The sequence below is a fragment of the Colossoma macropomum genome, unplaced genomic scaffold, assembly GCF_904425465.1.
Source record: "Colossoma macropomum unplaced genomic scaffold, Colossoma_macropomum, whole genome shotgun sequence".
NCBI classification, from domain to species: Eukaryota; Metazoa; Chordata; class Actinopteri; order Characiformes; family Serrasalmidae; genus Colossoma; species Colossoma macropomum.
Window position 1 is genome coordinate 27,360,733 of NW_023494792.1, and position 13,153 is coordinate 27,373,885.

Below are 13,153 nucleotides of genomic sequence, written 5' to 3' on the forward strand. Positions count from 1 at the left end.
AGGTCCTTTAATTGGTTTTCCAGTGCTTTTTGGCTTTCTGGTTTAATGGATTTATCCAAGCATGAAAGACATTGATCTATGCTTCTCTCGACCTCTCTTAAGGCTCTCTTTTTATCCTCTTCTATTCTGGTACTGGATGCCACAGGAAAAAACCCTTTTGAAGACAAAAGGCCCTCACTCTCCGAATCTCCATCACTGTCTCCATTCCCGCTCTCGTTAGAACTGTCATCTCCTGAGTCCTCTTTCCTCCATGTTTTATCTCCCCTCTGTTCTGCTCTCACCAATATTCGCCTGACTGCAGGGTCATATCCACCCATGATCCCTTCCAGGTCACTTTGATCACCATCATCTCCAGATTCCATCTTCCTGATCCTCAGTTCACCCTTAGTTTCCAAATGTGCCATTTTCTTCTTACTTTTGGAACTTGGATACATCTTTATAGTTGTTTCCGCTTGACCTGTTTCAATTATCCAGTCATCCTCATATTCACCTTCCTGGCTAATCACTGGGAGCTGGGGATAGATTTCCTTCACCTCCTTCTCATAAGGTGGGGGTCTCTTTACTGGAGCCATATGTGAGAAAGGTACTTTAATTTCTGCCACTAATTTTTCTATTTCCTTTGCATTTTCTCCTATTTCTTCTGCACCTCTATCTCTCTTATCTTTTGCCACTTTTATCCGTTTCTGTCCCTCATCTTCAAACAACTGGAGAATACCAAGCTCTGCTTGTCTCTTTTCTTTACGTTTTTCCCCCTTTTTACCCTTCTTTTGATCTGTCTTGTACGTGGACACAAGCACCTGCATTGTTTTAATTACATCTGGGTTAAGGGTCCCCTCCACTGGCCATGGTTGGTCAATTTCAGATCAATGCTTGTGCCATTTCTCCGATATCTTTGCAATGCCTTTAACTAAAGGATTATTCTTCTCCCTTTCTCTTTTTTTCTCAAACCACTAATTTACCACATCAATAAAAATGAAAGAAATTTGCCAACTTCAAAGAAATCGGAAACATATAATAACAATTCACAACATTAAGTCCACCTATAATATTGACTAAACACACAAATAATCTGCCCAATTGTAAGTAAAATTTCCTCAAATATCCTGCAAATAAAAAAAAATCCAATCCGATATAAAGCTCAAAGTAATCACGCACCACAAGGGACCAACTATCACCATATGTATTACTATTTGCAGCAAAACAATCACCTATTTATCACCCAATGTTCACACCCATGCACCTCAAATCATCAAATAGTCTCAATATTGAATCCCCAATGCAGCTCAAATCAGAATAAACCATGCACAAACAATAAAACTCACATTTGCAATTCTTAACAGAGTTTAAACCAAATAAGTATATTCCATTAATTAATTAAATACATTGGTCGGTCAGTCTGTTGCCAAACCTCTCTTTTTTAAAAACTACAACATATAGTATCATATAAACAAATAATTATACTCTATTAACCCCAAATTGAGAAATATTCTTATAATAGCCTATAAGTAAAAGCAGATTATATATGTATCAACAATAATAACTATAAATAAGTATACATACATATATTTAGAATGCAGGTATTTGTCAAAAAAGAATTTTCTGGATAAAACACACTGGCCTTAATCAGATTGGAGTCAGATGGGCATGCGGTCATCAACAGACCTCAATCCGTGGCAGCACTGGAGCTGGCCTGCTCCCTCTTCTCTTTCTCTCTCTCCCCTCCAATTCTCACACACCATAGGTGGATAAAGGAAAAAACAAATCAGAATTAAGTATCAAATGAACCCACTAGGTTTTTAACAACACAATAAGCAAGCCAATATGATTCACGCACTTTATCTGCCAACACTTAGGTCATTTGTATCTATAACAAATGTTTTCCTCCTTTAAACACCAAGTTATCATCAATAAAGAAATTTCAGTTTATTTCACTCTAATAACACCTTAAATACTTATTAAATTTTTCTTTACCCATGCACACAAACATATCCTCACTGGTCTCTCCACTCCTCTCCAAAATCATAAACGTCCTTCTTGGGGGCTCATACAATTTAACCAATTCAAAAGGTCCCCTCAAAAGAGGCTCATAAATCTTATCAAAAGTCCCCTGAAAGAGGCTCATAAGTGTTATGTAAACTCATAAAGTCCTGCTTTCTGAGGCTCATAAGTTTTATCAGATCCAAAAATGTCCCCCAAGAAAGGCTCATAAGTTTTAACAAAATCCAAAAAACATCCTCTTGTAGAGGCTCATACGCTTTTACATATTATCATTTATACATTCCTAAAGCCAGTCACACAGCTGGAACATAGCCAAGACAAACGACACACACACAGAATCTTTCAGCTTCGCACACACACTGTAAGCAGGGGTCAATCCCCCTCACACAGGAGCACACAGCGAGCTCAAAAAACGCAGAAGACAAAAATAACATTTAATCCTATAGCATGCTTTTTCCTGCTGCTCCTTTTTCTCTTTTTCTTCTAAATTTATGCTACCTTTATGAGGTGTGAATATTCAATAAAAAGCTGCTTCAGACACTGTTTGTCAACTAGTGTTCGAGTGGGAACTTTACAATTGAATTTTTCCATTCCACACCTCCAGTTCCTTTGAACTGACCCGAAATTCACCTAGTGATTTTCCAGGATTTTAGGCCCGTCTAAAACCGCCTCCCAGAGGGCTTTTGTCCAAATCTGCGGCTCCTTTTCTCTTTAACTCTTATCTTCTCTATTTTCTATAACTTCTCTTATTTCTCTTTAACTCTTCTCTATTTTCTTCAACTTCTCTTATTTTTCTTTAATCTAATTTCCCCAGAGCCATGGGCTGTTACTTTTCACTTTTTTCCCTTTTTAACCTAATCTGACTATTTCTCTAAGCCAACTTTCATGCAGTGACTGATATACACATGTCTTACCGTTAAGAAGATAAGGGCCCAAACTTCATTAATCTCGCATGATGTTATTTAGCTCACCTTATCATTGCTAATTAGGCTATTCTACACTTTTACATCAGCCTTCCTTTTCTCTATTATACTCCCCCCTTATTGCGGTGTTTACAACGCAATAAACCCCAATTTAGAACGGAGAAGCACTCCGAACATCAACACAGCATGGCTCACACACACATGACTCTTTACAGTGCGACTAGACAGCAAACACCCAACAGCCTCAACGAACAAACCAGCGCACAATCCTGTTAAAAATCTCACCTGAAATGCCGGCTAGGTGTGGGAGTAAGTGCGCTAAGGCTGTCGGTGATGCAGCAAGCCACAACACGTCTGAAGTTCGCGACGCCAAATTCTTGTTGTTTATTAAGTAGCGATGATGTGAAGATGATGAAGGAGTCTCTGCTGACACTGTCTTTCTTGTATAAGATGTTTATTACAAAGTAAAACAGTATCATATCAAGCACTATAAAGTACCTGAGAGAGGATCCGTGCCAATTCTAAAGTGTCCCCCACAGAATAATATATGCAACTGCATATATAAGGTGCTTGTTTTCAAAAAAGGGAACAGAATATATGGTCCTTTTTAAAATGATCTCATCTGTCTGGAAGTAAGAGAGGAAAGGGAGAGAGAGGCCCACTCCCTATGGGGCCTTTGGACCAGGGGCCCCCTAACTTAAACATTCCAAACCTGCAAAAACAGAACACATGGAACTTCTAGATACTACAACATCAACTTATACTGAAAGTTAAGAGAGTTTTTGCCTTCTTCTATAAAGCTACTCTTTCAAATATACTTCAGCACCACTCTGACAGAGCGCTGACCTCGTCTCTGTAGGCTGTTTCATCTCCATCAGTGATGAGGCCTAGGATGGTGCTGTCTTCAGCAAACTTGAAGATGATGTTAGACGTGTGTCTAACCATGTGCCGTGTGCCGGCCGGTGGGTTGCCGTTGTTCGGTATTGCCGTGGATAGCCACATCTCTGTGAGCGATAAAACGCAGCAGCACTCGATGTTGCGCTGAAGGTCAAATATTCTCAACGCTCATGCTTGATATTTCCTGTCTTCATAATTTTAACCACGACCCCTAATTTGTGACCCATAAGCGTACTCTGCACATTTATTTCCAGTTCATTTGGATTAGTAAAATATGGCCCCTCATCCCATTGTTAATTAGTTGTTTTTATGATGAATATTTCAGTAATTTATTATTAGTTAGTGAACCTGTAAAATTAAACTATTTCTTATCTTCTTTCCACTGACAATAACAAAACTAAAAACGAGAATCGGAAAATTGATTTTTTGTTTTTCAGTACTGGATTTTGAAATGAAAATCAATTGAACAGAAAGGAAAACATACCCAGACCTTAGAGCAAGAACAGATGAGTCCTACAAAGTGAATAAAAGAATATGGAAAAAAAAGACCAAAACTGCATTGGAGAGCTATGTGACATGAGCTGCTGTAAATCTAAGAGATTATTTTGGCTTGTTTTTATTCCTACATGCTCTTTATGCAGCCACATTTTATAACTTGTTTAGACCATATCCATTTTAACTTTAACTTGAAGCTGAACTTGGTGTATGCTTAGATGCATAAATAAACCCATGCAGTGTGTTTGAATACTCTGCATTCAGTGTATGGTTACAGAATAATTTTGTGCATCATATAAATGTAAGTTTGTTTTACTGTGGAAATATTAAATGCATGCAAATTAGCAAAAGAGGTGCGCTGTGGAATTTGAGCATGCAGTGTGAAATGTGAAAGATCTACATGAACATGGCACGAGATAAGCACACTTGTGTGTGGTTACACTCCAGCCACAGAGACAGTCCAGAAAAGCAGTCTGTAACAGTGCTGTACATACCACACTGAGTCACTGCAATGTGCACAGTCTATAACAAACAAACCCACACATAATACACAAAAACACCAAAGCCACACTCACACTTGCAAACATCATTTTCTTTACTGCTGTTTAGTGACGTTAGTATCTTTCACACTTTAAGCACTGCTTCTTAAATAGACCTCATTTGTCACTTACAACCCTGTTTCCAAAAAAAGTTGGGTTGCTGTGCAAAATGTAAATAAAAACAGAGTTCAATGATGTGCAGAACATTTAAACCCTATATTTATTAAATAACACTACATTTCAATAGGGTTAATTAAATAACCCTATATTTAATAGAGTACAAAGACAACATATCAAATGTTGAAACTAAGAAACTTTATTGTTTTTGAAAAATATATACCCATTTTGTTTTTGATGCCAGCAACGTGTTTTAAAAAAAGTCGGGACAGGGGCAACAAAAGACTGATAAAGTTGTTGTAATGCTAAAAAAAACCTGGTGGAAAATCTCACAGTTAAGTAGGTTAATAAGCTACAGGACAGTAACATGACTGGGTATAAAAAGAGCATCCCAGAGAGACTGAGTCTTTCAGAAGTAAAGGTGGGGAGGGGTTCACCACTCTGTGAAAATAATGCAACAATTCAAGAATAACATAAAATTAAATTTCTCTACATAAAATAGCAAAGAACTTGGGGATTTCATCATCTGTGGTATATAATATCATCAAAAGATTAAGAGAGTCTGGAGAAATCTCTGTATGCAAGGGACAAGACTGAAAACCAATATTGGCTGACCATAATCTTTGCGCCCTCAGACTGCATTGCATTAAAAACAGATACAATTCTGTAGTGGAATTCACTACATGGTCTCAGGAACACTTCTGAAAAACATTGTCTGTAAACACAGTCCATCATTGCATTGACAAATGCAAGTTAAAACCCTACCATGCAAAGAAGAAACCATATATAAACAGGATCCAGAAACGCCTCTGGGCCCGAACTCTTTTCAGATGGACTGAGGTAAAGTGAAAAAGCGTCCTGTAGTCCGACTAATCAAAATGTGAAATTCTTTTTGGAAATCATTGACGCATTATGAAACAAAACATATTACAAAGGAGACCCCGAACTGTTGGGCAGCTAAAAACCTATATCAAGTAAGAATGGGAAAACATTTCACTTAAAAAAGTACAGCAGTTATTCTCCAAAGAAACAAATTTTCTGAACAGGATGTTTATTTTTCTCCATAAGTAGCAGTCTGCAGTCCGTTATTATGGTTCCTTTTTTTTGTACACACTGTAAATATGCTCAGATAGTGTGTGTAGTGTATATGTGACATCAGTGACTGCGTGAGATACAATATTTAAGTCACCTATAATCTATCAGTCTGTTTCATAAAATGCAGTTTTCCTATTCGCATTATGTTCACCTAAATCTTGTTGAAAGCGCCTGGTGGAAGTGATATTTCTTTCATCTTTATTTCATTATACAAGTTTAAAAGATAAGTAATCCAAAACAAACAGAAAGTAATCAGATTAGATTAAAGAAACCCTCCTCATTCTGCTCGTGCATTCGTGTGATATTGAACAAAGATGGAAGAGCAGCTGCTCCTCAGCTGACAATGTAGCTGGCAAAGAACAGTCTGTCCTCAAATACACATGTGAGAGTTCAGATGTGTAAAACCACAAGCACAACTGGTGTTTAGAGATGTGGTCAGATGAGTCAGATGTGTGCTTTTTATGCAGGCTGAGAAAATAAATGCCCCGCTCCCCCCCAAGCTGATGTGTTGGTGTCATCACTTCAGTCAACACCCATAGCAAATAAACAGGCTTTGCTCTTCTGCTTTTCAAAAAAGACTACATTTAATTAATTCATGATTAAATATAAAATACATATATATCAAGTAGTGCTGATATGTGATATATACATGACAATATTTATCAGTATTTTGATTAATTATGTTACAATACAATATGCTTTTCTGAACATATTGTGGATATCATCAATACTTATAGAGCACTGACCAACTGCATATTTCATTGTAAAGTGAGCAGAATTAGTCCCATTTACCTGGTTTTATTGCTTGCAGTAAGCAAAATACTTAATAAAAACCACTGTGTTCACAGATTTCAGTAGTATTTTTTTTTAAATGCAGCCATATTGATTCTGTTTTTTGACATATCGCCTACTTCTAATATCAAGTAATAAAAAATGCATGCTAGCCCTTTAACGGACAGTATGAAATTCTTTTACATCATGCACTCTCACTGCAACAGCTCTATTGCACTACTTTTGCTATCAAATCAAACAGAATTATCATATCTTGAATGAAAGTGCCAGCACTCTCTACATGCATCCAAATGGAGTGAGTAAAGTTAAATAAAAACTGACTGGATGCTCTGTGAATAACTAGCATTCATGATCTCGCTCAATAATTTCTTTCAATAATTTCGCTCAATAATTTCTTTTGGTGAGTCAATTATAGTATGTACTTCATTCAAAATGTAAAGAATTTATAAAGCAGTCGATTAGACACAGATTTATTTCAGCTTTAATTTACTGTTTCAGAGCTCCAGAGGGTCAAAAGTTTACATACACCGAGCTGTGTATGTAAACTCTTTGTGTGTATGTGTTTCTTTAAACCGTGGCTGTATTTAAGTAACTCTGGTTTTGTAAACTCCTGATTTTTTCACTTATTTTCTTTGACTTTCTCCTTCCATATACATGTGGATTATCTTACATCTTCAAAAAAATATCTCTAGTAAAATTAATGATATCTTTAATTTTATCCTATATTTGCAATTTTAACCAGACGGTTAGGGTATATACATGCAGTATGGATGGGGGAATTCTCAGAATTCAGGTTTAACATAAAATACAGGCCAGGGACGTCCAATGTTGACACCGATCTGCTGTGGCGTGTCCCACAGTTACGCCAATTCTTGCACCAATTAATTCACCAATCACCAATCTGTGTGGGACACTGGCGCTCCAGGACCAGAGTTGTGCACCCCTGCCTTAAACTCCACCATCATACATCCCACCTGTTTTTGTGGCTTATTAAAGGGAGATCAAAAGAGAAAAAACTTTGGTTGAGAAAAGTTACGGCTAGTAAATGGTGGGACCCATTTATTGTCCATTTGAGCCCCACATGGGTTAACAATGGGCTAGTAATTGGGCCCACTTTGTGCAAGACAGTTGGGGCACACAATTTTTTTTTCCATTAGCTTCATAAGGGCCCTGTGCAAGTTAGCCCATGTGGGCTACAAATGGGGCCAAATAAAACACCTTAAAATAAATAAGTAATCTTTTGATATATTATATATAGGTACTCCTATAATTTGGTAACTTATTAATTAAAATAAAAATGATATCAGCCAGTATAAATCATGTTTTATTGAAATTAATTCTGTATTTATTCATTTATTACATTTAATTTCATGCAAAACATTATGTACTAATTAAAAAGATTTAAAGTGAATCCTCTGTTTAACATATTACAAAAAATAAATAAATAAAAGAGAGAGAGCAAGGAATTAAATCAACTTTCAATAGCAATGCAGTAAGTTACCACACTACTTTAAGCAAGATATCTGCAATTATCAACACATAAAATTTAAGACCTTTTTAACTTGCTTATAAACATGTGACTGCTGCAAATGTAATTCTATGGCAACTGTTACAACCTTATAAGTTGCCTTTGCTGCAAAAATGTCCAGTAGCAGCTAATGGTAGTTTATAGTCACTCATCCACCCTGGGTTTAATGCTACTGACTGAAAAGTGCATTTAAAACTAGGGATGCATTGATACTGATTTTGGTATTGGGTATCGATCAAATACTGTGCTCATGTACTTGTACTCATAAAAGTTTCACCAATACTAACAATTCTGACACCATCTGTGACATAAGCCAAGTGTAGCTGCCATGCTAATGAACAAATAACTCAAGCTGGCAGTGAAGGAGGCTCTGCTCACACACAGAAGTGCTACTGATTTGGTCACAGTCAGGCACAAAGGTCTCTTTTCCACTGCAGGGCCAAAAGATTCTGAGCACAGAGGATAATCATTCTAGTCCAATGAACATCTGCTCCCCACTGAGGGAGAGAATGAAAACTGTTCCTCTGGAAGAAGCTGAAGCACCAGCTTTCAAGCACAAACTGCCTTCAGTGTAATGTTAGTCAGCAGAGGTGAAATGCAGACACAGATGTTCTTTTCCTCCATATGACAAAGTTTATTCCTTCATCGTCACTGCACAAAACCATTTTTTCTTCTGCTGATCGTCAGATGAGAAGCCATTGAAACTGAGATAAGGTTATTTTTGCTTCAAGCTTAAACACTTAAGTAAGTCGCACATGCTCTACTCATCATTGTTGGTGTAGCTTTAGCGGAAGCAGCATTAACCTGCAACAAGTGCTTAGAAAAAATGCAGAAATGTAAAAAGGGCCTATTTGAAGTGACACACTAAATCATACATGTTGTATGCTGTGTATGTAGCTATTAGCCACTAATTGCTGTAGTTTTCTTCAGTATTTCCTGGTTCTGATTTAGCAGCACAACAGAGGGAAAAAGGAACTGTAACCAGTCTCAGGAGTTGCACCAGCACGGAATGTCATTGTATGGCCTTGAGAACCAATTGACTCGACAGCAGAGAAAAGGCCAGTATCACTGATCACTTTAAACATTCCCCATTGGCAGATACCCACCAGGAATACACTGTGTGATTTTAGCTCATTTTAAGCATAGAATCACAGCTGTTTCCCCAACACAAATGGAGACATGTATGGTGGCTAAAGAGGTGAAAAAATTTGCCATTTCCTACCACTTTACTTTGTTTGACTGAATAGAATAGCAAGGTATGAATATATGTTTTGTTTTTTTTTTTTTGTAAAATAGGCTGTAGAGACACCGTACTGTCCTATTGTGTGCATCACCGCCTGGCTTTTAGCTTCAGTGCACAGTGGCTGTGTTTACATGTAAAGATTTTTGCCAATCCAATTAAATGCATTCAGATTATAGACTAAGACTGAGGTGTTTATACGCTCACTCTAGTCAACAGTCTGATGGAAAAATTCAGTTTCCGTGCACACTACAAGTAATCTGATTCAAATTATACGCAGGTGTAGAGTACCGTTACCATGACAACAAGCATCACGTGAGTCCAGTCAGTGTGAGACGAGCAGCAGTGTGTTACCTGAGTTTTCAACGGGCACGTTTGTGCTTTGAATTGCTTTAAAATTATGGCAGACTCAGGAAAAGTACTTTATGTAGACATCATGTTCTGAGACACATAAACTGGATGCCCGTCCCACCGTGAACCCAAGTTCAATGCATAAGCCTCTTTCAGTTGGATATAAATTGTATTCCGAATGGCCTCAATTGGACTAGAATGTTTCTACTGGTGTGTATACATGGATGCAATCTATTCTGATTGAGCTATTGGTCGGATTATGAACTGTTTAATGGACTGCATGTAAATGTAAAAATCTGTATAAATTTGTTTTCCACAGAAGGCCTCAAAAAAAAAAGACAAAGGGGACTTTGCAGATTTTAGAAAACATCTTAGAAGTGCTTATGTATGCAGGAACATACTGTTCTTGACCTTAACCTCTTTCATAGGTCATAAAAATACAAGATCAGTTTCGTTCTCGCCTCAGGCAGCAAAACGAACATAGATGGAGAAGCTTGAGGCTGGGGGCGCTAGCGGGTGTGGGTGTGAGAGTTGTCTCATAACTGCTGTATATATATATATATATATATATATATATATATATATATATATATATATATATATATATCAGTGTGTTTTAGTAAACTACGCAGTTTACTGCCTGACTCTGTGAGTCATTCTCTTGACTTCCGCTTGAGCTCAAGCAAGGGTCGAGCTTCCTAACTGGGTCTATAAAAAACATATTAAATTTAAACTTTTCACTACAGTATGTCTGGCTTTAGAGGACATTCAGCTACAGCTCAACCAGCCAAACAAAAGTCTTCAAACGTAAAACTCCACAAGTGAGCCCCTCGGATTAGCCTTGGCTGCAGTAGCCCTGGATGTGATTCCTGCTGTCACTGAGCTACAGAGACTGCTGTTTAGACACAGATGAGGACCAAAACTACAGTAGTATAGAAATGCTTTTCTGATGTGAAACAAAATGCACTCTTCTCTACTGCAGCGCTACTCAATCCAAGGCACCGTTAACTAATGTAACGTAGCTAATTCACATCATTTAAAATCAGGTACATTTTAATGATTTAACTGTTAAGGTACACTGTATTCATTTACACTAACATCTACTTTATTCTAAATAGGTAATTCGTTATGGTATCAGATTTGGTATCTGCAAGTACTAAAAAATACATACTTCTGAACAAAATGGTATCGATGCATCCCTATTTAAAACACACATCCCTATTTAAAACACACATTCCGTTTTGGTCTCACTTTATTTGGATAGTCCACTATAGTCCCCTATAGATTATCTACAGATGTTCAAATTTTTAACAAACTGTCTGTTGAAACTGTTATTCTAAACAGTGGTGGGGTTAGAGTTAGGATTTGGACCAGGGTTAGGGTTGGGCTTAGGTTTTGGGTTGAGGTTAAGGTTAGGGTAAGGATTAGAGCCAGGTTTAGAGTTAAAGAAGATTATGGTCAATGTAGTAAATATTTAGTTGAATGTAACTTAAGTATTAATTAAGTATCTACAAAGCATCTAACGTGGACTATCCAAATAAAGTTTTACCAGAGTTTTTACTTTGTATGTTGCAATTTTCAGTGATTCATACAGTAAATATTTCATCTTAAAGCTTAACTTTCTCTAAAAATTGCTGCAGTCAGTAATCAGGTGTGTGATCTACTCCATCAATGAAATCAGAAATTCACAATTTAACGTAATGTGGTGCGGAGACAGGAATACGAGTGATATGATAATAACATTAGGTCTCAAAAAACCTTGTTATACATCATCGCATTACAAACCCAAAGTTATCTAGCAGTACACAATCACTGTGATCTGCAAATACACATCCAAAGCAACATTTCAGAGCGGGGAACCACATCGCTTTCCGGGCATTAGGAATAACACGCCTTATAATAATTCAGAACGACTCACCAGAGACGTTCACTGCTTGAAAAGAAAAGATGCGTGGCGATCTTTCATCTAGGCAAACTTGTCAAAAACCTTTTCTCTTAGAGTCCACCAATCCATGAACGAATTCAAGTGATAGCATAGCAGGGGCAGGCAAGGCAAGCAGAAGAGTGTTTTTAGCTGCACTCGCAGTTAGCCAGGTTTTTCTCTTGAACCTCTCTGAATTGAAGGAGCAGTTTTTGTCCTTTCCAGACTGAATGATGTTGAAATCCTCTGGCTGGTGTGGTCCCAAACATTTAATCTCTCATCTCTGCTCTAATGGCAGTAAACCAAATTGAACTTTTATTACATTTTTGACTTGACTCATTATATTGCCTTGCTATTAGGAGTAGCTACCACAACTGATGAGGAACAATGGCTAGCTGTGTAGCAAAGCTCATACTGTAAACTACATTTACTAAAGTCTGGATGTATGTAAATTTATTAGATTTTATTGGTTGCATGGAGCCAACATGATCATGCACCACAGCTGGTTATTGAAAGCATGTTGAACATGTGCAGTGTTTTTAACTGCTCACTTGGTTAGACGAACACTGATGGGCCGGCCCCACGCTCACCAAACCAAGACTGCCAGGAAAAGTAGGTAGGCTACAACACAACAGGTACAGGAAGATATTTAGAATGTATCGGACAGCACTACCATTGCCATATGTAATAAACACACCAAAATGTTAATTACAAAGAAAAAAGAATAATGAAAAAAAATAAAAAGTTGTTACACTGAATTATTGATCATGTTGTGCACTGCTCCACAGCGACAACTGGTGGGGCCAGGCCGTGCTGAAAAAGGCTAGACTAGTAACTGCATGTTAAATCATGCTACGTTTACTCTGCTCCAGTGCATCGACGGACATAAACGCATCCTCCCCTTTCAGTTGGCTGCATGTGGGTATTACTAGGGAGGTCCCTGCAAAATCCATTTGAGATGTAGTCTCGATATTTACCTAAGAAATGCTTCTACTTTTTGAACAATCAGAAAGTCACTGTAGAATCCATCATTAAGCAAATTTTTTGCCAAAATGGTAATAAGGTTAAATTATAAAGATTAGAATTTAGGTCACTGATTACCACTTGCAGTCAATCAGTTATTTCGGTTTATTATCAACCAACCAATCGCTTTCTCACTTGGATTTTAAATTCAGGAGGTAAACAGTTGCGCTTGAATATATTAGCTATTGCTGCTGGTATTACTTGTCATACAGAAACGTTTGATAAGTGAAACCA

At 37.4% G+C, this 13,153-nt stretch overlaps 1 pseudogene; it reads right to left on the reverse strand.

Moving 5' to 3' along the window:
• Positions 1–3,740: 3,740 nt before the first annotated feature.
• LOC118811164 overlaps positions 3,741–13,153 on the reverse strand; it is a 44,253-nt pseudogene continuing 34,840 nt past the window's right edge.